The sequence below is a fragment of the Python bivittatus genome, unplaced genomic scaffold, assembly GCF_059951505.1.
Source record: "Python bivittatus isolate LINGU-HERP-01145 unplaced genomic scaffold, Pbiv_v1 ctg000670_np1212, whole genome shotgun sequence".
NCBI lineage: Eukaryota > Metazoa > Chordata > Lepidosauria > Squamata > Pythonidae > Python > Python bivittatus.
In genome coordinates, this window is record NW_028277094.1 from 9,106,358 (window position 1) to 9,133,880 (window position 27,523).

The window sequence follows — 27,523 nt, forward strand, 5'->3', positions numbered from 1 at the left end:
CCGTGGAGGGTTATGAGCATTCAATATAGACCCAAAAGTGTATATTCTATATGCTTTGGGAAGAGCTACGTTAGCTGTGGAGCCATATAGCTATAATCTGACAAATCAACTGAGCTACTAAAAACATGCTTCATAGGTATCACTGCAGTCTTCTTCCAAGAATCCAAGGAAGATAAAACGCCTGGTGAGACGTATCTTGAGATGCCAGAATGTAACTCGGTGGTCTTAGCAGAAATGCTATCTAACATCCCCACCCACCTCAGCCCTGGACTCTGAAGCAAGACTCTGTGTCCTGTGTTCCAAGAGAGCATGGGCTCCTTTTGGTCAATACCAGAGAGCTGAGAAACACTGACTGTCTTCAATAAGCCAAGAGTTGGGGGGTTCACACAATTTCTGGATCAGAGTCACAAAGTGGCAAGACAGGTTTTCAACTCTTTGCCCTGCAAGCGGCATATCAACTTATACATTGGGTGGCCAAGGTCTGGCATCCCTTATTTCCAACAACCCAGGCCTTGCAATTTTACACCATTACTGGTACCGGCTTTGGGTTTGTCTTTTATCTAAAATGGAGGGCAAGCAATGTCACAGGTATCACGACACCGTGGTGCACAAGTCACTAATCATGTAGATGACATAATTCACATCAACTGTGCCATGATGCACATGACATCATTTTGATACCTGTGGTCCAGATTTAGGGACTGCCCTAGATTGTCCTGTCTCTTTGACCTGAAACTGTGTTTTGCTGCTGATTGCAGCCAACGTTTCACAAATACAAAGAACTTTTTAAAAAAAGGCCTGTATAATTTGAGGAAATAAGTGATCTTCTGATGTGTTTAGCTTTTATATTGTCTCTGTGGACTTCCTTAAGTTAGAGATTCATTTTCCAAGGCCCTCTTAAATGATTACGGGGCTGCTGTTAGAGCCTATTTTTTCTGCACCATAAATGACAAACGAATGGGCAATTTACGCATTACTTGTTTCCCCCTGTTCACTGCTGAGATGGTTATTGCATTATTTTCAACACATCATTTACTCTTAATATTTTAATAAACCACTTTAAAGACGAAATGGAGTTGTTACAAATATCATGTATAGTACTGACAATTATTAATCTCCAGAAAGAGCGTACTCCTATCCTTGCATTGTAAATACGTTCAGTAATCAAAAAGTCACTCTGCGCTAGCCCTGTCCACCAGAGAAAGGGTGTTTCATTGATTTATTGAGTAAAAGGCAGATAATCAGATTATACAAGAATTTGATGTACATTTATTTGTGTATCAGCAAAGCCTCGACATGGATACCTTTTTTGAGATACTGCATGATTACGATAATTTACAGATGAATAATGAGGACCTAAACTAAAAGGACATCTTTGTTAGGCTTTCTTACTCTTATATCAACAGATCAGGCCCCCAAATAGCTTCTTAGAGTAAAGCTGTGCCTTTAAATTAGTTCATTCAGTATATTTATATATGAATTAATTGCTGTGAGTCATATGCTACTTCAATCTGATCGGCTCAAGGTGGCTTGCAAAAGTCAAAATTCAGAATACAAAATACAAGATACAACCAATGAAGTCCATCTAATAATAAAGAAACATCCTAATTATATTTTTATCCTCTCCATAACATGGCCTCTTATTCAAGACAAAACATTACAAATCCATGTTGCTGAAGGACCTCAAAAATTAATGAAATAAAGATTGCAATTCTAAAATGCTGTCATGGGAGTAAGATATGACTCATACACCATCTTTCCAAGGAATAAAATCCACTGACTCGAGGGACAAAGTCTTGAAACAATAAGGCCTACTTAAGGTCTTTGATCTCCAGATGAGATCAAAGACCTTAAGATGGTGGCCTCTGGACAGGAATTTGAGCAACTGGACTAGCACTGGGTTTGGTGGGAAGGGGAAATCATCTCATAGGAAGACCCTCGATGCTATATCAAGAAGTTTTTTCTTTTCTTTTTTTAAATCAGCATGTCCACTTTTAGGGCACCCACAGAAAGGGTTGAAAAAGTCAAAATGGCGGCCACAACTCTGCAATTGAAGCCCACTCCTTTGGATGCCCTCCCCCCTATCTATTTTTTAAATCCACGCTGATGCAAGTGAACAGATACAACATTTCACTCGGCTACAGAACCACCTAGGCAAGTCCATATTGGGACTTCAAAAAGTCTGAGGATTGGAAATAGCAACCTTCTATCAACTGTTTGGTATGCCAAATGAAAACACAGTAATGCTTGTGAACTGGGATCAGACCACTTTTTAGAGTTCAGCTGTGCTTATTATTAGGAAGATGAATCTCAGTCTACTAGAAAATTCCAAAATAGTCAATTCATCCTAAGGTCTAGTATCTCCTTTATGTTGCACATAAGAATGTTACCGTATATCGGTTTTTCTCAACCTCAGCAACTTTAAGATGTGTGGACTTCAACTCCCAGAATTCCCCAGCCAGCTATGGCTTCTGGGAGTTGAAGTTCAACTTCTGGGAGTTGAAGTCCACGCAACTTAAAGTTGCTGAGGTTGCTGAGGTTGAGAAACACTGCTGTATATACTTGCAAATGCTGCAAATATTTGCAAATAATAACCCAAAATTGGGTTTGGCTTATCTGCAAATGGGCTTATCCATAAGTATATACTTTTTTTCAAGTACCTGTATCCTTGCAGATGAGCCCATCTGTGGATAAGCTATCCCTCAGATTCTGAACCCAAATCCCATTAAGAAAGGATAATCTGTGGATTACCCACGGATAAACTAATTGTGAAAATTAAAACATGCAAAAATTTTGAGGGTCGTCTTATCTGCGGGTGGTGCATTTTTCATGGCATTTGGGTTCAAAATTTGAGGGTTGGCTTACACACCAGTATATACAGTAATTAAAAAACCACTTTTCTGTCCATCCGATTCGGTGCATCTAATCGTCTCGATTTTAATCCTGTTTGAAGTCATTTCAAAACACAGTGAGCTTAGTTGGTGTGTACACCTCATCCAGAATTATGGTCTCTGTAAGGCAGAAGATGAATTGTGATATATGCTCAGATTTATGGACCTGTATCAGATATCTGGGTGCTGGTACAGAAGGGAAGAATTTGTGCGTTGACATCACTGTGCACATGTCCTCATTTTGGCACTGATCCCTTTCCACTTCATGACAAGAAGCCATCACATCTAGCAAACTCATTGAGGATTTTTTAGATTCACCAAATCTTGCACCACATGGTATCAAGGAAAGGTTAAGGTTGATTTCCATCGTGATCAAGTGCAGAGGATGGAGACACAGAACATTTCTTCCAACATGAACATCTGAACTGGATTCCCTAAACAGCCATGTCCTACCTTTCCCATCTTAGGGTGACCTTCTGAAATCTCCTCAAATCCTGAAACAAGCCCAAGACCACTTTTTCTTTTTTGGAAATATAAAATCAAAACTATTTGCATATGTTGAGTGCCTGGAGCCCTGAGTATATATTGATAATCTAATTAGAATGGAAATATAGGATAGTTAAAAAGAATTTTTTCCCCTGGCTAATTGTTCAAAAACAAAAACAACAGCCAAATGAGGACTGATATTTTTCCTCTCCCCTAATTCGTTAGTTCCCGGGTATTTTTATTTCCATTTTTATAACCATTTTTGCACAATGGTGTAACCTGCTGTCAAAAACTCTTTGGAAAAGCACAGAGCATGTGTGTGGCTCATCTTAATCCACTCTGTAACTCATTTATATGAGGCAGAACGCCTGCTTTAATGTTGAATTTTTAAAAAAGAGAAATAAATAGAAAAACGGAGGGGGAAAAACGGAAGACTTGCTCTCCAGGATCATCACTTGTTCCAACAGCTTGAATAATTATCAAGGCTGTGTAAGATTAAAGCAGAAATTTTCAGCAAGTTGCCACAGTGTGGCTATGTTTACAAATGACAAATGGTCTTTGGGCAATGTCCTTCACCCAACTGAGGTCTTCTTCTCTGGTTTGGATTCTAATAGCTCCCCATGAGGAAAAGCTATATAATGAAAGAAAAATGCTTACTTGGAAGAACTTCCAAGGAAATGACACATTTTGTCTTTGTCTAGCTCACGATGACCCACATTTCCTCCAATGGGAGCCACATGGAGTTCAGTTAGACTTTCTCCTAAGCAACCTGAGCTTACCGATTAATGTAGAAGTAAATCTCACTGAAATCTGCAGCAAATGGGGTTAGGGTGGAAGGGCATGGTTTTCTTCCTATGCACCTTTTCTTGGGGTGAGCCTGATTGAAGGTGAGTTTATGAGCAGAAATTACGAAAATAATCCTTGTTTCAGGAAGTATAATATTCCCAAGACAAATCAGTGCAATGCCATGTGATAAAAACAAAATAAAGGTGAAAAGACCACATTAAGATAATGCCCTGCAGATAGAAACTTAAACATATATAGCAGCTGAAACACATAGGAAGGGAAATCAAAATTCAAACACACAACACCTTACAAAATAAATACTGCAACACAGAGGAGCAAATTTTAGGCTAAAACTGTTGTCTGTATATTCTGGGCGGAAGTCTAGCCGAATAGCCTGGGGTGACTTCTGAGAAACTCTGGATAGGATTGTGTCATATGGATTCCTAGATTTTTATGCTCCACAGTGGTTTCCATTTCCCTTAAAAGTTGGGATTGCTTTCAAATAGATTTGTAGAACTAGCTCTCCTTGTTATGATCTCCCTTCCCGGTATTTGCCTGGAAAAGAGCAGCAGGAAATATTTTACAGGTAGTCCTCGACTTACAACCATAATTGGGACAAGAACTTCCATCGCTAAGAGATGCAGTTGTTAAGTGAGTTACACCCAATTTTATGACCTTTTTTGCTGTGGCTGTTAAGCGAATCACTGCAGTCATTAAGTGAATCTGGCTTCCCCCATTAATTTTGCTTGTTGGAAGCCCCCTGGGAAGGTCACAAATGGCCATCAAGTGATCCTGGCATGCTGCAACTGTCATAAATACATGCCAGTTGCCGAGTTCCCAAATTTTGATCACGTGACTGTGGGGATGCGCCAATGGTCGTGAAGACTGGTCTAAGTCACTTTTTTCAGCACCATCATAACTTCGAATGGTCGTTAAATGAATGGTCGTAAGTTGAGAACTACCTGTACATGTGTATCCTGGAACTAATTTCTTTTGCTCCCTGGCATCTCTTACATAGCGTTTCTTGGCTCTGTTATATTTCCAGTGAAACCTGGTGAAAATATGCATGTGTGTGTGTGTGTAGATAGTGGGGCATAATGAAGTACATAGAGGGAAATCATTGGATTTTGTATCACTGCCAATAATATCACTAGCAGCACTTACATGGCCTGATGGAGGTGAGTACTTCTACATTAGGAACAAGAGGACTCAGGTTTGCGTTGTACATATCTTTGATGTAAGTGCAAATTTAAGGAGAATTATGATGGCTTCAATGAAAAGATAATCCACTTTACTACAACGTGAATCTGTAGTCAACTCAGCCAGATTTCTTTCAGCTCTAAGTACTGAAGATGTAATTACAAAATCTCTGCTTCTGCTCTCCCTTATGTTTACTTGTTTTTAAATCTTTAATCCCATCTTGATTAAATTTGGCAACACCTTCACATAAGGGACTATCCCCAAGAATTTTAAGGATCAGAAGTACCCAGCTTGGGGCCGCTTTGAGCATGGTTTTTCCAAAAGATGCCACCAAATTATCATTTTCAATGCCAGAGAAGGGGAGAATGGTTCAACACATGAACAATAACAGATGTAATGTTACAATTAAATTTAAATGAAGGAAATCAAACGTAACTGGATCCTCCCCCCATAACTGTGAGCTTGATCTTGCTCCCTTCTCGGAGGTCAGCCCCTCACTGTGAAAAAAGTTCTAAACTTCTACTTCTGATAGAGTAGGAGTACAAAATAAGTGGCTTTCCTCTCGTGGTCCTCAGAAAGGAAGGAGCCAGAAAATTGTCCCCCCCTTTTGCACTTTGACAGGTTATAGAGGATAAAATGGGTCCATTAAGGCTTTGAGATGTGGAGTATCTTGGTAACCTCCTAACCAAATCATCATTAGGACTAACCTTGCTTGTCCTTTTGAGATACCTTATCACATAGCAAATCAGATGGCCTAAACCCTTTTCAAATGTTTAGCCAACTTTCCTAAAAACTGGATCTTCCCTTCACTAAGGAGGCTGTGGTGGTTGTATGGCAGACCATCAAAGGCAAACTTCCCTGCTTAATTTGTTTAGGGCATTTTTTTTTTTAATTTATTGACAATGACCCCTGTCCCACATTCCAGTTTATTCATTGTGTCTTATTAATTTGTTGGTCCGGTGCTTTTTATCAGCTCTAATTCAGCACAGTGCTCCCTCCAGTCCTGTATTTTATACTGATATGGGAAATGAAATGGAAAGATGCTACAATTATGGTTTTGCGATCTGCAAGGAAGTATGGTAAATACGTGAAACTGCTTAGCAAAATGATTTTAATATACTAGGCAGTGTGAAAAAGTGAAAAAGAATCCATAATGACAACAAAGATTAGCCGTTTGCTCTCTAACCTTATTTACAGAAGCAATCAGAGGTATTCAGGTCGAATTAATGGCCCTATCTCCAATTAATTCAATTGTCTACACACAACATTGATACAGTAGCTGTATCAGAGACAACTGCATAGGGAATACAGATGACTCCATTAAAAGTGACAGTAATAACGCATTTATTACAAGGAACCCCCCCCCCACCTCTCATATCATAAATTTGGGGTGTTAAATTACAGCCTATGCTTTAACAGAAATTCAATTAGCGAAATAATAATAACAGCATCGGAGCTGGGGGTTGTGGGGGAGGCACTGGGGGTGCTCAAAATCCTCCGATTAAAAATTTGGCCGCTCCGTTCTCCGCAGTGGCCGGCTCTGGGGGCTCTTGGTGCAACGTCTTGCTTTTGACGCCACGCCAGACCGACCCCTCCCTGCCTTCCCCGTTTTATGCCCAACTTTCCAAATGAAATCTGAAGCTTTTGAATGCAATTACGAAAGGCGCAGTGGAAGAGCTGGCTGGTTGAAAATGTCTCTCTCGCTCCGTCTTGCGCCCTCTTTATCCTCCCCCCCCCCATTTTCTGCCACTGTGTTCAGATTTGTATAGTAATTGAGGTAAGCACAGGTGTTGTTCATTACCAGCCTTTGTGTGCCATCTGAATTCTGGGAATGCCAGAATTAAGATGGTTTAAAGCTCTCGATGAATAACAAGCATGATTTGGAGGGTGTTTGTACAAGCCTGGACCCAGCTCATCTGGTGCTCTAAAGACACCTGCTTACCCCTTTGGAACCACTCTTGCTGATCTTGTGACTATCCATCCCCGCTGCCTCCCTTTGATAATTTTGCAAGATGATCCCCCTCGCCCTCCCCTCCGGCTGTCACTGATGGCGGAGCCACTAACAAAGGAGAAACAAGGGACACCGCAATTATCCCCTGAAACGGAGGAGCCCTATAAAAATGTTAGAGCTATGATTATTTTTTGCTGGAGAAAAGTAAGGAATTTGCTTCTTGCTCACGTTGTTAGCTCCATTTAGGAATCTCTTCTGCATGAGAGCCATTATGGAAAGAAGTGGATTTCTTTCCCCGCCGTTGTTCTTTGACATGATACGCCTCATGTAGACAAAATCAAATCCCATTTGTCGCATCGGCATCGGCAGGGATACGTGGCTACGCAAACTAGGCAGGGGGATGTTCAGTCCGGTGGCTTTTCCCTGGGCATGTAAGACCCTCTCCAACGGTCCCATTCTTATTATAAAAGAATTGTATCATGAAACGGCCCATTGATCTGATTGGCGAGTGGGCAAAAATAGCGGCGATGGGATCAGGGAGAAAAGACGGCACATAACTATGAACTATTTTTAGCAGTTAAGGTTTTCTTAATTGTCTGAAGACGCTTGTCCAAGATATTAGAAGTCTATGTCTTATTGTGGGGTGGTGAGGGGGGCTGGAGATGTCAGTTAGTAGGTTAACAATCAGAAATTGCTTATGGTTCACCAATGTTTTGAGTAAAACCATTCTGGTTTTACTTGTTTTGGAGATGGTTTTAGCCATGATGAATGAGCAAGATTCCATCAGATCCCATGGAACATCATAGATCCCAACACTCAGGAATGCTGTCTTCAGAGATCCTGGATTTAGCCCTTTTCTGTTGTTGCATCTCCTGAGCCCAAAACAGCATTCTCCATGACACTGGATAGGCCCCACACCTGGCCTTCTGCAAAGCTGTTAAGATCTGGCTTTTTCAGTAGACCTTTGGAGACAGGCATAGAATTTGTCTTGCTCCCTCCTGGTGGGCAAACGTTTATAGGTGTGGGTTATTCCTCAGTGGTGGGAAATTTTATTGTTATTGCTGTAATAGATATTATTGTAATGGGACTATTACAGAGGAGAGGGGATTATGTGTTTTAACCTTCCTCCTGGTTGTAAAAAGCTGGATTCTCAGAGTCAGCTGTGATTGCAGTGATATAAAAGGGGCATATAAATAAACAAATTTAATTTAACCCTGAGTTTTCCCCTTGGTCCCCATTCAGACACCTCTGGGAAGCCCAGAAATAGAAAGAGAGAGTTGGCAAGAACTATTATCCCATCAAGTCCAATCTCCTGCTCAGTATAAGGATCCAAATTAAAGCATCCCTGACAGATGCCTGATAAACACCAGACTCACCTGCTCTTTAGAAAGGTTATTTTAAAAAAAATAATAATCAGACTTTGCTTTCCTATAACTTAGATCCATTGTTCTGTATTCTGCAGGAAAGAACAAGTCTCAACCTTCTTTTACATGGTCTCCTTTTGGCTATTTGAAGAGCATTTCTAGATCCTCTTGTAGTCCTCCTTTCCTAAGGCTAAACTCATCCATGTCCCTTACTTTCACTCTTTTTGTGTAGGACTGAACCTCTAGTTCTCTGACCACCTTTAAGTAGGAGTGGAAGGCCACCTTATTCCATGTCTCCAACTGTGCACATTCCAGGTCATACTGTCTTTCAACCCAAAGAGACATACTTTAGCGATTGCTCACTTGTTATTAAAGTACATGTCCTCCCTCTCTTATCCGATCCTCTTTTAATGCCACTTCAGATTTATCTGCTGCATGTGAAATATTAGAGAAGACTAGAAGAATTGTTCAGCATTCTGCGCTCAGATCCATTAATGTCGGATGGATCTTTACCAGGAGACACCAAAAGGAAGCATTGAGGAGTGAGCATCAGTAGGTTTTCTGCTAGACAATTTCTGAGGGCATGCAAATCTGAACAGTTTTTCATGACTGTAGTTTCAGTTCAGAGGTCTCATCTGACTGGAAAGATTCTAATGGAGACATCTACTGAACAATAGAAAATCTAATTATTAACAGCACTTCCAGGTCATGGAGAACCTACAGAGTCACCCAACATGACAACTGCTAATAAAGCCAAGAGAAAGGAAATTGGCCAGAGTTAAACTCCAGTATGCTATCTGCTAAATAAGAATAATATGGTTCAATGGGACTCAACAGAAGATAGTGGACTATTCCTTTCCTCACATCATTTTACAGTCAGAGAAAGGTAAAACACTGCAGGAATATAAATAAATTGAAAAGACTCATAGACCATATTCTACTGTGGGCCTCATTTGCACTTTAAAAAAGATGCCCCACAGACCTTATGTACTTTTAAGATTCATCTGAAAGAGACATGAAAAAGTCTTCCAGTCAAAAATGTACATATTTAATGGAATTAGATCTCTAGGCTAGAAAAATGTCAGAAGAAAAGGAGAAATATTAAAGGCACACCTTTCTACTGCTTTCTTGCTTTGATAAATATCTTGTGGGATGTCACTTCTTAGAAAGTCATGATTTAATGAAACAAAAAAAGTTAAAAATAAAAACCTGTGCAACACATTCGGCAGTATATAATGCGGCCAGCTGATCTCTGAAGTGAGCTGTTGATGTCATCTTCGCAGTCCTCTTCTAAGGCTGCCAGCCTTGGTGTTTCTCATTTTGATTGTTATAACCCTGATTCTCTTAAATAGTCCTTATAAAACATGTCAATGGTGAAAATATTCCACAGTCAGGGAAAGGGCAGATTAGCGAAAAAAGAACAGTGGATAAGAATACTTAGTCTTCCTTGATTGGTTCCTTTTCTCAGAAGGATTGTCCCCTTAGTGTGAAGGAGGAAACCCAGCTCTCCAGATTTAAAAAGGGACATAATCATTTCATGATCTTCTGCACTGGTCAGATCCTACCCTGAGAACTGTGTCCAGTTCTTGGCACCAAAATGGTTTAGGAAAGATTCAGATTCTCTGAAAAACTCAGGGCCAGGTGCCGAATCCTTGGCTCCAGATGAGGTGCTAAGAATGGCAGTTGATGTTAATCCGAAAATGGGAAACTACTTGTTTCCATTAAGGAAAAGATTTTACTCTTATCATAAACAGATGGTATTCCAAAGCATGTCTCCAACATCCTGATTCTTGGTCGGCAATGATCCACCTCCATCCAAAGGTGAGGAATTATGTTTCCTTTGAGTCAACCTTGACTCCTCAGCATTTCATGAACATATCCATATTGTTTTCTTGGCAACAACACGGTACAATTGTCTCCTTCCTGACTGGGTTTTCAGCTTCCCCATCTAGCCCCCTGGTAGACCAGACTGGGAAATCCATTCTACAGAAAGGCTAAAACTACTTTCACTGAGAGGGGCTCTAAGAACAGAATCTTGCAAGTTGGATTGTGCTGTTCCTCCTCTTCCTTTTACTTCAGGGAATCAAATGCACTGTCTGAGCTGCTTCCAAACCTTATCTGAACATTGTGGACTTAAAATATGCTTCACCCCTCATCTTCCTAACAACGGATCTTGCATATTTCTGTCAAGGTCATCTTCCTTACTCTCTGCACCAGTTTTCTCAACCTTGGCCATTTTAAGATGGGTGGACTTCAACTCCCAGAATTCCCCAGCTGGCTGGGGAATTCTGGGAATTGAAGTCCACCCATCTTAAAATGGCCAAGGTTGAGAAACACCGTTCTACACTCTATAGTCCTGAGGTTTTCTGGTGGTGTCCCATTCAAGGATTAACCAAGTCTGACCCTGTTAGGTCTTTTGAGATCACCCAGGGTTAGCAAAGTGTTTTCTGTTAGAAAAAGGGCCCCACGGTTGTAGAGAGCTTTTGTGAACAAGAACAGAAAGAAGCTGAGTATGAGTCTTCATTCTTATAAACTGGCTGGTAAATGTTCCTTAAACGGCCTTCAAATTATTGCTAACGAATTTTGCTTGGGCAACAACTTTTCTGCATGGAAACCAACGACCTTCTGCTCTGCTAATTGTGTGGGAGGTATTTTTATTGACTTCCAATAACCACGGTTTCTTCTGCTGCTGTGACAGGAGTTACCACTTGCTGGTTGAGGAATGTGAAACGGCCGAGGCGCCGACCTTTAACAAGCTTTAAATCCCAGCAGTGTTGCCGGCAACTACCAGAGCCACAGACTGGTGTGCAGTTCCTCCTCATGCAGTTTTGTAGCGAATCCTAGATGGTTATGCTGACCCTTGCTTCAAGCAAACTGCTTCTGACTTTTATGATCCTTTTGTGATCTAAATGGCAATCTCATAAGTTATTCTATTGGAGTTTCTCCCCCTGTTACTTCCCCAGTTGGTCTTGCTGTGAAATAGAGTTCTGCAGATTTCTGGAACCATTTCACACACTTATTGTATTGATTTGCTAAACCTGACAACAGTTTTCTAGTTAATATACAGCTAACTCTAGGAATAGAGGCTAAGCCTTTCCTTCCTTCCTTCCTTCCTTCCTTCCTTCCTTCCTTCCTTCCTTCCTTCCTTCCTTCCTTCCTTCCTTCCTTCCTTCCTTCCTTCCTTCCTATGTCTGTCTCTCCTCCCTCCTTCCCTTTCCTCCTCTGTCTCTCCTCCCTACCTCCTTCCTTCCTTCCTCTGTCTCTCCTCCCTACCTCCTTCCTTCCTTCCTCTGTCTCTCCTCCCTACCTCCTTCCTTCCTTCCTCTGTCTCTCCTCCCTCCCTCCCTTCCTTGCTTCCTATGTCTTCCTTCCTTCCTTCCTTCCTTCCTTCCTTCCTTCCTTCCTTCCTTCCTTCCTTCCTTCCTTCCTTCCTTCCTTCCTTCCTTCCCAGACTGATTTAATGTGGACAATGATTAGATTTTTAGGACACGAGCCATAAACCAGCCAGCTATATTTTAATCAGCAGATAATGCAAACTCAGCCCATCCAGTTATTTCGTAGTTGAGTGTGTTGTGTTTGAACCCAGTAGATCAGGGTTTAAGCTGCTGCAACAGAAGGCTTTTCTCTCAGTCTTACACTTAATAGACTTGGCATTCTTCATCTGCATCTCATACCAAAGGGCAGATGATATTCTCCTGAAGTTCTTCATTCTTGACCAACGTCCAAGAATACATCTAATGCTATCCATGGGTATCCCCGAAGTGCCAAGGTGGGAGAAGTGACATCATGCATGCAAATTATGTAATTTGAAAGGCAGCATTTAAGTCCAATGGTTTTTCTGTATATTTTTCAAATTAAAAAAAAATCTGCAATCATTTATATTCATTACATTTTGTAAAATATGGAACTTTTGTTTGTATTATTCCTAGACTTACATTAATTGCTAGGTAAATTGTCCAAGGATGTATTTTTATTTGCAAATCACCCAATTTTAGACATAATAGCCATTTTAAATGCAAATTCTCTCCAATGCAAGCTCTTCTAAAACATGTATTTAGTGCATTTCTTTTTGTGGGAGGTGGTGGGGAGATTTTTGATGGCAGAAAAGTTGAACATTTGCAGACTTTTGAGAAGCTAGTATTTGGATGCTCCAGAAAGCCCACTTTCTCCCCAAATGGAATTCACAGAGCATTTCTTTTACATCCTTATTCCCACCTCAGTGCTTAAAAGAGAATTGATCAAATCAGCCAGTACAAAAACAACAACAACAAAACCAACAACCCAATGTTTTGAAGGCAGCCGAATTCATCTCCATTTTGCCAGTGAATGAAAAGGAGATTGAGATCTGCAAATGGTCCAGTGTGTACATAACAACAGCAGACCTGCATCTGGCTGTGCAAAACCGACAGTGAAATGGTGTGAAATTGCCTGCCTCCCATTGGAGCTGCCTGATGGTCTTGTTTCTTTTCTCTCATCCTGACAAGATGCCAAGATCCTCTCTCTCAGCTGTGGATCGGCTAACCTCACTTCATCTCCAGATGTTGCCATTGCAGCAACTCAAGTTGAGGCTTCTGGTCCTACCATGATGTCATACCTTGAAGGGCCCTTCTCCTCGTCACAGAAGACTTTGGCCTGGGGCTCAAAAAAGCCAGGTCACTGGAGAAAGCCTCTCTTAAGCTGAAATATTTATTCATCTGGATTGGTACAGATCTTTCTCCTTGCACAAAAAAACCAAGGTCCTCATTATAGCATCGTGTCTCCAGCCTTGAACTCTTGAATGCACAAAGCCTCCAAGCTTCCACTCGCAGCAACTGTTAATTATCAATAGCTCAGTGAGCATCTTGTTAACCTATGCCATGTGTAGGCAACTCTTTCTCAGGCTGTGTTTTCCCCTCCATGACTATTTGCAAACATTACTGATTGCAAAATAAAATATACAAGGAACTTCACACTCACTTGATCACTTAGCCCTTTTCTGATGAACAGAGTGTCGATGCCCCAATTCCATATCTGATAAGCAGATAGGACAAAAGAAAAAAAAAATCATTTATTTTTACTTCTATACTATCCCTCTGCTTATAGACAAGATTTCCAGGTAGGATGAACATCTGGAAAAATATGTACATGGATTTGTTTATATATCTGTCTGATCTCTACTGGAAGAACCTGTTTGGTCTAGTGGTGAAGGCCCCAGGCTAGAAAGCAGGAGATGGTGAGTTCTAGTCTCACCTTAGGCATGAAAGCCGGCTGGGTGACTTTGGGCCAGTCCCTCTCTCTCAGCCCAACCTACCGCACAGGGTTGTTGTGGGGAAAAATAGGAGGAGGAAGGAGTATTCGGTATCTTCACTGCCTTGAATTATTGATAAAAAATAACAAAGGTGGGATAAAAATATCTTAAAAAAAAAGACATAAAGCTAATACGCGGCAAATAATAAAACAAACAATGAAATAATGAAGAAACCCACAAAAATGATAATAAAATTGTTTTATAAATATGAAAATTAGAATGAACACTAGAATGTTTCACCCCAGGAGCCTAGGTCAGCATCTCCTATAATAGTGTTTCTCACCCTTGGCAACTTTAAGATGGGTGGACTTCAACTCCCAGAATTCCCCAGCCAGCATGGCTGGCTGGGGAATTCTGGGAGTTGAAGTCCACCCATCTTAAAGTTGCCAAGGGTGAGAAACACTGGTCTATAATAATTTCCCCTCCTTTTCTAAAGATGCTTATGTTTAGGAAATCATCTATTTTCCTGAAATGTCCATTTTACTTAATGCTCTGTTTTAACTGGTGCTTCTGGCTCTTCCTTCAAAACTTGCTTTTCCCCTCATTCCTCTTTTCCCTTCCAGTGATTGCATTTCACTCGTTGTTAACCGTCACTAGCTGGCCTGAGCAATGCATAAACTCAGGAAGGGTTTATGTATTTTGAGATGAAAAAAAAAAAGCATAAATCCCAAAGAGTAATTTAGAAGGATAATTTAGGAAGGCTTCTGGTTCTCTGTATGATACCCTATATGCAGAAACTTATATCCACTTAAATACAGAGAAAGCTAAAGATATAAGCTTTCATATTTAGCATCCTGATGATGCCTGCATTTTTGACCCTGAGAACTGCAATTCCGACATCTCTCAGGGACAACAGACTGAAGAAAGCTATCATCTCATACCTATTTTTTCCCCAACTTCTGCTCAGCCTTAACCCCCCCATTTCAAACCTTCCATCTTCACTTGCCTCATCCTTTCATGCCACATGCAGTTTAGAATAGAGAACCCAGTATGTTTTTCAGGATATTTTCTGCAAAAAAATATAAATAAGAGGTGAGCAGCTTAAGAGCCTAATAAAGATTAAAAAAAATAAAATAACATCTCCTTGACCAGATTAGTTGTCTGAGTTAACACAAACCTATGTCTGGCTACGTGGCCCCTTGTTCAAGAAAATTAATCCTTAATGCTTGGTTTAGGTGAACATAATATTGGGAAATTGGGCCATTCAAAACATATAAAGCCTTGCTTTTTCCCCCTGTGGCTATTCTGGTTAAACTTAAGTCATACAATAAAGCCAGTTTTTTTTTTTTTTTTTTTAAAGAAAAACACTGGTATCAATATCAAAAGCCTGGAAAAATCTTTGAAAGCTGTCAGACCATCTGCGTCTTTAAGTCCCTGCCAAATCTGAAACCACAGCTCGCTTGCTTCTAATTTCATATTTTTGCGACGGATTAATGGACACCCTCCTTCAGAATAAATAAATGTTCAGTGCTGCCTTTCCCTCAGTGCCCATTCATTAGATCTCCACCTTACAAAGGAGGACATTAATTCAGGATGGACTTAGCAGCACTCCCGCTCGATGGAGAAGAACTGCTTGGATATGCCAATTTTCTCTTTCCTACTAAAAGCCTTCAAAATTATTTCCTCCCCCCCCCCCCCCATAACTGAGTTTTCTAAAGTGCAGAAGTCTATATAAATCTTAAAAGCTTTAAAGGACATTTCTGCACCTTCCTTGATTTATATGTAACCTGTGTGGAGAAATGCATGTTGATATTTTATCCAGTCCAGTCATTCATCGCCGCGTGCATTCATCTGCTTATTTTCCTTTGAGAGTCACTTTAGGTGCATATTTAAATTTTTCATCTTGTTAATTTATGCCAGCTGATGTTTAAATTACAGGGTTGGAAGAGAGCTGAAGTAGCAAATGTTTACAAAAGTGCTCACAGCACAAATCTTGAACGTAAGCAGTCAGATTTTGCTTCCCTCTCAGCCCTTCGGAAAACTGTACATAAGATGCAACAGAACATCAAGAAAAGTCATATTTAGGAAGAAAGAACGTGCTGCCCATACTTGTAGCCTTGAATAACTATAAGATTCAAATCCTACATATTGGCTTTCTTTTGATCAGAAGGACTGTTACTGCATCAAGCTGGGACAATCCTCTTCAGACAGGAAAACATTTATCACTGGAAAACATATTCCATGAGGTTGATATAACATTCAGTGAGATTCCTAGCTCTGTTGGATGTAGTGAGCCCCCGTGGCTTCTCTTTGATGATGATGTTTTTATCCTGCCTTTTTTATATATAACTCAAGGTGGCAAACATACTGAATACTTCTGCCTCTGATTTTTCCCCACAACAGCAACACTTGAGGTGGGTTGGTCTGAGAGGGAGAAAGTGACTGGCCCAAAGTCACCCAACTGGCTTTCATGCCTATGGGAGGCCTAGAACTCACCGTCTCCTGGTTTCTAGGCCAGCACCTTAACCACGACACCAAGCTGGTCCTCATCCTGACCTTGTTGGGCTCCTCCTTGCCCTAATGAATGGGACATAGCTGGTAAAGCTTCTAATTGGATGAGAGAGAGAGAGAGAGAGAGGGAGGGAGGGAGGGAGGGAGGGAGGTAGGTAGGTAGGTAGGTGACCAGCTTGGGGTCACTTACAGCAAAAATGGGGAAGCAGCAATCCTTAAGAATCTGCTGAACTACACATCTCAGGGTTTTTATGATTGATTGTTCTGACTCTTCTGGCCAAAGTCATCAGCTTTGATGAGCCCCAGATGTTCTAATCTTGATTTAGAACCTGGTTCAATGATACTTACTTATTGGGCACAAATACAGTGGCAGGGGAGGTGACCACTGGTCCCACAGGTCCAAAGGCTCTCCTGTTCCTCATTTCTCGCCCCATTTCTTCAACCCAAGTCCCCAATAGCTAGCTACTCTCTTCTTCTGAGACCTGTGTGAGGTTCAAGGCCACTGCTACAGGAAAAGTGAACATATGACTCTCCTTCTCTCCACTTCCCACCTACCCTCAATTACTGCAGCTTTGGGGCCAGGGTTGGCATCTGAGCTCTCTCACTACCAGGACCCCCATCTGAGAAGTTGTTTGGGGGCCCAGGGCACTTTACTTGCATCCCTGCTTGAAAGAAAGTTCATGAGATTACGATTGTGTCTTCTTCTGCCTCTAGGCCAACTAAACACCCAAGTATTAAGGAGAATTAAAAAGAAAACTCACTGAGATATTTAAAAAGCAGCAATAGAGAGCAAAGTTAAAACTTGCCAATGACAGCTAATCCAAGATTTTATTTTGAAAAAGTATTTTGACTTCTTTCAGCCAACATGTTTATAGTTCCTGCAATGAAATTTTAATTTTGTGCTCTAATGAACACAAATCGATCCATACTCCATGTTGGCAAAACTTATGATGGCTGTATAATTGAGAGAGCTGCATAAAAAAGAAAAATCACAAAATTGTAGCCAAGTGCCAAGACATTAAATGTAAGAGGGATGGCCAACATGGAAAATGGCACCACCTGCTACGGTCGGTAAAGAGGAGCATTTGAAAGCCCCCAAGAACAAGCTTGCTAACATTCTTTTCCCTAGCTTGGACAGTTGTATGGATGGTTGAGACCTGGGAAGAACTTTCTCTTTTCCTTTTTTAAAAGAAATGTGGAATACTATTGAAGGCTGGTTCAGTCTGCCAAGGAAGAAAAATATCCACATCCTTCGTGTGTCAAACAATGATTACCCTTTCACTGAAAAAAAAAATCCAGTTAGCAAGAGAATGAGATCCTCTTGCAAAATTCAAATGCAGAAAATGTCCTGTTCTTGCTGGCATGGGTGGTCATCTGTAGGCCAAGGATCTGAGCCAAGAACATGTCACAAAAACACACCTGGTTTTGTTGCTGTTGTTTAAGAGAGGGCTCATTCAATATAGCCAATTGCTCCCTGGTGAGAATTCCTCCAGGATAAAATTGGTGAACATCTAGGATTTGGGGGAAGTTGCTGAGACTCCAACTTGCTAGAGGTGTCTTCCCTGACTTTACTGCTACTACTCTGACAGGCCAATATTTTTTAGTAATGTAAGGTGCCCGAGTCTAGCTGCTCTTTTAATGCCCCACAAAGCCCCCAAGTATTGCAGGAATCCTGTGGCACATTACAATTATGGCTATACCCAGCTGTTCAGTGCCACTCGGAGTCTGGTTGTTTGGAATAAAACCCTTGGCCACTGTGGCCAAGAAACAGGAGTTACCAATGGGGGACAGGACCTAGTTGAAGAAACCAGTTCAAGGCCCCCTCAAACTAGGAATTCATCCTATCCAAAGTGACTCTGGATGTGTGACTCAGTTAAAACTGAGGCACCAACTAGATCAAACTGTTGGCCACACAGGAGGATTGAATTTGCACCCTTGTATCAGCAGCTGTAAGTACAACATTTCTGAGGTTGCCTGCCCATTACTACATGGAGATACTGAATTATTGAGTGCATGCTTTCCTGTGATGTCAAAACAGGACCAGGTGTGACATCAACACAGGCTTCTGGGTGCAATTCAAAGTGTTGGTTATCACCTGTAGAGCCCTACATGGCTTCGAGCAAGCTACTTGTGGGACTGCCCGCTCCCAAGAACATTTGCTCACCCCATGCATAGGGAAGAAATGCTCCAAGTTCCTTCACTGAAACATTGCCATAAGATGGCATCTCATGATGCAGAAAGTACGCATTTTCAGTGGTTCTCCTTATTCCCAAGAACAACCTCTCCCTCCCCCCCCTCAATATACGATGGGCCCCAACTTTGCTTGCCTTTAGAAATCCATTAAGACCCGGCTTATTCCCCATGCATTTGGGTCTAGTTGAGTAGAGTCCCCTTTTGGTTGGTTTGAATTACCCCACTTGGACCACCATTTTATATATTGGGCTATGTTTTCATAGTGTATGGTTGGTTTCTTTACTGTTAATATTTATTTTTGTGGAATGCCACCCAGAGTCATACTGACAACTGCTTTATAAATGCTTGAAACAAACAAGCAGGGCTGAAAACTTGCATGTAGTTGAATTGATCAGAAATCTGCCTTGACCCAATTGGACAACTGGATTCAAATGCAAGAAGGGAACAGGATCTGTTTTCTGAACAGAATTGGATTAATACTGTGAATCATTGTTCTGAACTCTCCCTTTTAGATCACTTCTTTAGATCACTCCATTGTTACGAGGCACGCCGATCTCTATGTGCCTTTCCACCCAGCTGGAAACTAAAGGAATTTTGGTTTACAGTGTATTTATTTTCTTCTTGACATAGCCCACTAAATCTATGAATATGCCTCTAAGTGATTTGCATTACGAAGACAGAGGCCTCCGATACTTAAAAAGCTTTCTGGCTGCAAGACTTGATGGACAAACCAATACCTGATTAAGCATTACACAAGTAAGATACATGGTTCCACAACCATTTGAAGTGTGATAGAAAGGAGAAGGGAAAGGGGGTGGGTGGCTGGGGAGAGAAAGAAAACAAACAACAAAGCTGTCATAAATTGCTCTTCTTCTGGAATCTCAATCTGTTTCTCAATCTTTGCCACTCATATACATGATTAGTAACTATCAGAATTAGAATTGAGAATGTCCAGATCCATCATTTTCTGTCTCTTGTGACACAGATGGAAGACTCCCAACTTCTTGGACAGATGATATCCCCAAATTCCAGGATGATCCCACCATCCAAATGGCTCATTAATTTCTTTTAATCTGCCAGGGCAGGATTCCCTAATTTGGTATCCTTCAAACTGTGCTGAGTCAGAATTTTTGGGTTGTGGTGGATCTAAACCATATTGGAAGAACACCGCATTAGATGATGATAGCTTCAAATTATGGCTTTACTTGGGCCATAGGTCTTTTTTTTTTTTTTTTTTTTACAGTTTTGGCTAGAATGAGAGGGTCATAGATTCTCCTGAGCTAGGAGATACCTGCCTCTTATACTCTCCTGATTCATCTCTTGAAGATGTCTATGCTCAGGTATTATGACAATTAGAGTCACCTACTTCTCCCACTTAGATGTTCTTCTTCCAAAAGGTTGAGGACAGTAGAACATGAGGGTGAATCAGTGTGGACCTTACAACAGCCCTGAGAAGATGGGGCAAAGGATGAAGGAGTGAAAGAAGACAAATGGTGGCCTGTTGAAAAGCAAAATGAGGTCCCCTTCCATTCTGAATATGAAACCTGATGGACCTGGCAATGCACATTTTTCATCACTGACAAGAGGACCCTCTCTTCTGTTGTACTTGAAGAAAGAGCCTGGCTTAGAACTAAACAAACAGCTTGTATAATTTACAGGAATGCCACCAATTGCTTTCTCTCAGAACCCGCTACCTGAAGCAACTGCCTCATTTTGTCTAATGGTAGGGCCAGACCTGTTCAACTGAGAGTTTTCCAAGAAAGCAGGATTAGTGGTGAAACAATCACTCGCTACTCTCTTTCTTTTCTTTTCTTTTTATACACACACAGACATGGCACACAGGCCCGCGTGTACCTATATTGTCAGGTGACTAAATGCAATTGCACTTTTTTTATCTGACAAATTGGGGGGAGGCAATAAAAACAATTTGAAAGCAAATATTCCAAATATGCTCTTCTACCCCCAGCCAGAATGGTTGCTAATGAATTTGTTGCATGAATGCACAGACAGATTGGGAACTGGGGCTGTGCTGGCCAGCCTAACATGGCCTTGGCACCAAGAAGCCTATTTGTACCCATACAGTGTTTTCTCCAGAGTATATTCTCATCCAGAGGTGATTTTCCAATAAAATCAGCCTCAATTATTGCTAGAATAGGAGCAATCCTGGCGGGAGGATAAGAGGCAATTCAGTCGCTGGAAATGCTGCACGAAGGAAAATTAACCTTGCAGTGCTATTATCCATTGAAACATTTCGCCACTTCTCCTCTTTCTTTCACATTAATTGACCCCAAGAGTGGAAGGAAGCGGGGAGGGGGCAAATGAGAGAACATCTACACACATACATATCTATTTCCCCAGCTCCATTTATGAATAAAATTAATATCGCCAAAGTTGCTTAATGTTTGTATGCACGAAAAGGAAGAGGAGCAAAATTGTTCGTGTTTGAAGGCACAGAAAGGCTTGCTTTATTGTCCTGAGGGAAGAAAGAGTCAACGGGGTGGACCCGGGGCAGGGGAAGGAAATTCGGGATGTCAGCCGTGATTCAACGTGCTTGCGAGAAAGAGAGGAAAACACTGAGGTGTTTTTCGTGTGAGCGCCACTGAATGCAGACGTTCTAACTCTAGGCTTTTTTCCCCAAAAGCAGCAGTAACAAATCCGATGCGCCTTGAGAATGATTTAATCAGCCTAGTCAGAATAGGGCAAAGAGGGGTTGGTTTGTCTTTTAAAATCATGGTAAATGTCCCCTTTGATTTCCTATACTAATGTTCCTAGGGGCTCAACGAGTCTAATTTCTTGTCCATTTTTTTTTGTTCTATTTCTGGCCAACACAGACACGTTCTTTAAATCAGGTATATGCCTCTTTGGCCTCTTATAGTAGAGCCCCACTGGTGTAGATCGGATCAATACGTGCTTTGGGATGGCTTATGCGACCTTAAGGGATAAAATGGGGGTCTTAATTTTACCCATGACTTCCCTAGAATTGGGCAGATTTTTCTCTGGTTTGGTTTTGTTTTTAATCCTCTGCAAAGGAATCCATTTTGTTCCTTAAACCTTCTTTCCAAGTCCTCCGGTTCCCCAAACGCATCCCCCCCCCCTTCATTTGCTTGAGCTAGTCTGGTGATATTATGACAAGGGAAAGGTACTTTGTGGCTGCTAAAAACAAAATGAAGTCTAGCTGCAACCACGTTGCCTGTCCCTGTTCTGCCCCTTTGGTAATTCTGCAATTCTCTCCTTAATTATATCTGCATCTATAGCTATCATATTATGTATAATTGCAAGGCAATTAAAAAAATTAAAAACGGACAGTACTGTAGAATAGAAGAAAATCAGTCAGGTAGGAAACATCGTCCCCCCCCACCCCCCGCATCAGCAGTTTTTCAGGATGGAAGTGGGGTAATTCTGGGAACGTCAGAGCAAAGAAGAATATGCCCTGAACTGCTGGCAGACCATTGCTGGTGGGCTGGGTTGAATGTCCTCTTCTGTACACTGCTGACATCAACAGGGTTAGATGGGATAAAAAAGGGTTTAGTAGAGTAAATAAAGCCTCCTCGACATACTTAAAGACAAAGTTGTTGTATGTAGAAGGAACTAACTTGAACTTTCAAACTAACGAGGATTCCTTGACCAGGGCTTGGTACCAAACTCTCAACCACCACATGGGCTTTAGCAAAGATGGCGTGCCTGCCGTAAGGTTCTCTGTTCAGTAACCTACAGACTGATCTTCACCAGCTTCTCCTTCCAAACTATTCTCAGGGACAACCCTACAACTGTAGCCAAATGCCTAGGTCACCATGATCAGCCCATCCTTATCTGGAAAATTAAGCTAAGAAGAAAGTTTGTTTGGACTGGATTTGTGCAAGGCAGGGGAGTATGTGACGGAGGAGGATGTCAAAAAGTCAAGATGTCAGCCACAACTATGGGACAGCTGTCCTGCCCCTTTTTTACATGCATTGCAATGCCATCTTGACTTTTGTGATGATCCCCCCCTCCCCCCGCAGACACTCTTGGTGCAAGTTATAAGATACCAATTCCAGAATCCTGTTGCCAATAAAAAAAGCCTGACTCCAAGCATAAAACCAATTCAAGCTCATTAGATGCTATTACTATTATTACTACTACTGCTATTATACAGCTACTATAATAATTGAGAAGGAAGCCACTTTCTGAAAAGGATGCCGATAATAATATAATAAATGATGTCCTCTTTCAATTCCTCTTGAGCATCACCTATCAATGGACATCTTAAGTGGTAGCCGGTTAAGGGAGAACTTGACCAGGACATCCTCTGTGTAATGTTAATCGTCACGAGGGTTATCAGAGGCCTGATTTATCCAATTAAATTCCGTTGGCAACAAATACTTTTCTAAGGTATAAAAAGAGCTTTGCAGTGGTTATTTTGCACAGTGATAGAAACATCCCTAACCGCATATGCTGAGCAAATAAACCTTTCCAATAATGACAAAGAAAGAAGGAGGAGATAATTGCAATACGACTATTATTTTATGCCTAAAGCTCTCGCTCTATCTATCTATCTATCTATCTATCTATCTATCTATCTATCTATCTATCTATCTATCATCCCTTGCCCTCCCTCCTGCCCTCCCTCCTGCCCTCCAAATTGTATCTATCTATCTATCTATCTATCTATCTATCTATCTATCTATCTATCTATCTATCTATCTATCTATCTATCCATCCATCCATCCATCCATCCATCCATCCATCCATCCATCCAACTCCCAAGACTCTGGGTGGTTCACAACAATCAAAATAAGGAAATGGCAATAAAACCAATTAAAAAGAAGAAAAATAGGGAAAAAGATGGAAAGAAAGACAGAAAGAAGTACATCTTTAAGCAGCTGTGAGGATGCCGGAGAAAATCAGATAGGAACTGCAACGGAAGAATAAAGATCTAAGGAGATAATCAAACGCAAGTAAAAGTAGGACGACAGCTAAATTTTAGGAGCTTTGAAAGAATGTCTGAACTTTCATTAAGGGAAAAGAAATAGCATTGCAGGATTGGTAGGAAATGACTGAAATGGAAGTAACATGTTCCTTTGCAGACAGCTGAAGGAACATGTTTCTGATCACCCTTTCCCAACATTAAACTTCAGTTTATCAGATTATTTTATGCATTTGCCAGAGCAAACAGAAGCAGTATTGCAATAAAAATAAAAGGCGTCGATGTTAATTTGGAGTTTCTCCTTTCTTCCCTTAAGATACGGGAATCTACAGGCATTTGAGGTGTGATAGGAGAAGGATCAGCAGAGTAGCTAATTCTGAGACATTTATTTAGTGACTGGGTTAATAATTGTTCTACCAAAAATTAAAAAAAAAAAAGTCTAAAGGTTTGCATAAGTATTTCCTCACACTGGGAATTGTCTCATCACAAGGTGCAAAACTGCAGCGATCAGAAAATAGTCTTACACTTACTAGTATACTGCTGTGAAGCTTATGGTATGAGGATGTTCTGCCAACAATCACTGAAATACACGGTAAAATTCTGAAAACATTAACTCCTAGTGTTGGGGAGGGGCAACTCAAGCAACTGAGGCCAACCTTCTGTTCAACACAGGAATGCAAATTAAAGCATTCTTGACAGATGGTGGTCTAGCTTCTGCGTCAACTCATCCAGTGCTGGCCACTTCCCTAGATCTCTGATTCTTTTGTTGAGTGCCCTTACAGGTAGGAGATTTCTTCCTAATAGGGCCTTCCGGTAACTTAGGACCCAAATTTCATGGCCTGCAGTCTCGGACAACAGAGAACATGCCTTGCTTTACCTCTCTTTGATGCAGCGATGGCTGCAAGGTCTAGTTAAAAGATGTCAAATTGGTAGCTGCGATGGTGCCATTGAAGGGTCCCCTGTTTATGGGCAACCTACTTAAATAACAGATGGTGCTTCGCTTGCACCACGGCAGTCACCAGCTTGACTGTTTTGACCTACCCTGCCGACATTCCTGCTTTGATACTTTTTCAAGTACATCCTGTTCTCCTCAACCTCTTCTCAGAGGACTGAGCTTTTAGTCTCTCAATCATCTTGGATGCCCTTCCCTGGATCCATTCCACTTGGACCGAATCCTTTGTAAAGGGTTGTATCCTAATCTAGGTACAATTCTCAGTGCTCGAGGTGGGGGAGTCTCTTCATTATTGGTCTCCAACTGAACTGTAATTCAGAAAATGAACATAATGACCAGAAGCAACCACCCAGCCAATCCCCAAAGCAACTGAGACATTAGATGTAGGTTGATGAACAAAAATGCTCACTAAATCTATCTCCACTTTTCACAGAGAGGGAAAGTTGTAGGTGTGACCATTTGATCATATGCTAATGCAAGATGGGGTGGGGATGAAAAAAAACAACATGATCAGAAAATGGTTTTATGAGAAATCTTCGCTTAGTTCTGAAAGAACCTGGATCACTAATTCAAGCTGGTGGATCAGCCCCAAAGGGAGGACTCTGGAAGTACGAAGGGCCAATTCCACTGCTTTTTACAGCAATACTGAAATAGATGGGAGTGGATCCAGATTGTGCCCCCAATTCTCCACTCTGTTTGCAGGCAGCAGAAAGAAAGAATAGCTCAAAAAAGAAAATCAGAAACTGTAGCTCAGCCCTAAAAAAAAAAAAAAAGAGCAGGAATGGAATCATGAAAGTAATAAAATACCAAGCTATCGCTGAAAAGCCAACCAAAGGAGGATTTTTATTTGGCTGTTGCTAAATGCATCAAAAGAAAGGTATCCCCTACTTCAAAGAAAGAAAGAAAGAAAGAAAGAAAGAAAGAAAGAAAGAAAGAAAGAAAGAAAGAAAGAAAGAAAGAAAGAAAGAAAGAAAGAAAGAAAGTGCTGGTTGGGATACAACCCCCCCCCCATTTCAAACTGAGGTGCACAAGTGGGTTGGAAAGTTAACCACCTAATGATAATGTTTTGACATAAATTCTGACAGTGGAACTCGCAACATTTTCCTTCATGTCCTTGCTTTGAGCCTCTTGTGACAAACAACGCCTTTACCACGAATGAAATGTGACTTCAGCAGAAAGCCACAGAGTCAGCAAAGCGTAAGAGCAAAGAATTTTTTTTTACACTAATGACAACTGAGAACCTTTCTTTCATCTCCCCCCCCTTGCCCCCCATCTTGTAGCAGATGTCAACCGCAGTTAAGTTCAGCTCAACTTGTTAGTGTGCGGCTTTTAGCCAACAGCCATTCGCAATTGCAGAAGTATAGCATCACATATGTCTTCATAAGAGAACTCCGTTTTTAAAAATGTATGTGATAAGTCACATATGCTAAGAGGAATATGAACATCTTTCACTTGTGGTGACATTGGGAGCGACTAATGCTGCCAAGTGGAAGCTAAAATACATTAATATTCCAGGGGAATCTCTGATAATGTTTGGAAATAATAGAAATGACACTCTTTGCAAAAAAACCCCAAAAACTTAAAAACCAAACCCACCCTAGCAAAGCTTTCATCTGGTGGTTGTTACTATCATACAAAAAAAGTTTTCATGTTTCAGGGAAAAGCACTGGCGCTTCATGTAGGAAGACAGCAATCTTTGAGCTGCTGAGACTCAGTTCCTAGAAGTCAATATTGTCAGCACCCAGTGAAAGCAGAAAGTCAGGATTTCAAGTGGGAGGTTTTCCAACCTAAATGGAAATGCAAGAACTGAAGGTGGGACCATCTCCATGCAAGTCTGGACCCTATTTCCAGGAATCTCCTTCACCTTGCTATGCAGGGGATCCTGGGACAAGGACTCAGGTGTTCTGTTACTTCTCCTGTGATGTTGGCACCTAGAGCTTACTCTAGGTTCTCACTCTTGAAGGATTTCAGAAGCAATAATTTCAAGAATTACAATGTCATCCCACTGGGAAACTCATGTGGGATGAACCATTGGCTGTCATGCAAACACAAGAGGAGCTTTCCTCTGGAATTCCTTTTGTACAAAAAATGGAGAAATACAGTGGAGAACCAGACATTAACTGGGGCCCGAGAGGGAGAACCTCCTGTACCTCCCACTCAATGCTTGATCCTTATGAACAGGAGATGCTCTTCCCTCCAAAGAACTATAGCTTTAAGAGAGAAAGCCATAACTTTGCCCAGGTGAGTAAACTAATAAAATGTATCCAAAAAATAATATGAGCACATTTAAAAAGAACTCAGAGAGGAGGGCAACAAAGTATAAATTGTGGTTGAGAAAAACTGGCAGTTATCTTCCTTCCTTCCTTCCTTCCTTCCTTCCTTCCTTCCTTCCTTCCTTCCTTCCTTCCTTCCTTCCTTCCTTCCTTCCTTCCTTCCTTCCTTCCCCATTTCCCTTATCTTTCAGACTTGAGGATTTTTGATTCCTGGTGCAACTGTAACTTCTACTGAGACATATTCACACATATTCTACTTCAACATATTCGCACAACTAGCCATGAAAGCTGAGAATTTTGAATTACCCAGTCCTATTTGGAAATGGACAGGTGATGACATCAAAATGATTCCATGGGCATCGTCATATCAGGACACAAATGACACATTTATGTAATGGTGTCACAATATCTGATGTGGAGAACCTCACTCTCGCAGATGCCCATGGTAAGAAGATCCTTGGACTAGATCAGGCCAATGCCTTTTGAGTCCAGCATTCTGTGTCACACCATGGCCAACTAGGAACATTCAGGATGTACCAAAATTATTATGAGATGTATTATTATGATCAGGCATGAAACACGCCAAACAGCTATTTATGGAACCTCTACCTCCCCCAAGAAGATAATCAAATGGATCATAGAACATATCAATCCAGAGCTCTCACTTGAGGCACAAATGTCAAGGGTCAAACTGTCATACCTAGATCTCTGGAGAAGTCTATAATGCTGGGAAAATAGAAGAGAAGAAGAGGATGACCAGCATCAAGGTGATAGACTCAGCTATAG

The 27,523-nt window shown here is 41.2% G+C and overlaps 1 protein-coding gene across 2 annotated transcripts in view; it reads right to left on the bottom strand.

The window, feature by feature from the left end:
- The window catches only part of AFF2 (ALF transcription elongation factor 2), a 294,472-nt gene that overhangs the window by 38,696 nt on the left and 228,253 nt on the right, over nt 1-27,523 (bottom strand). The gene's annotated exons all lie outside the window — the stretch shown is intronic.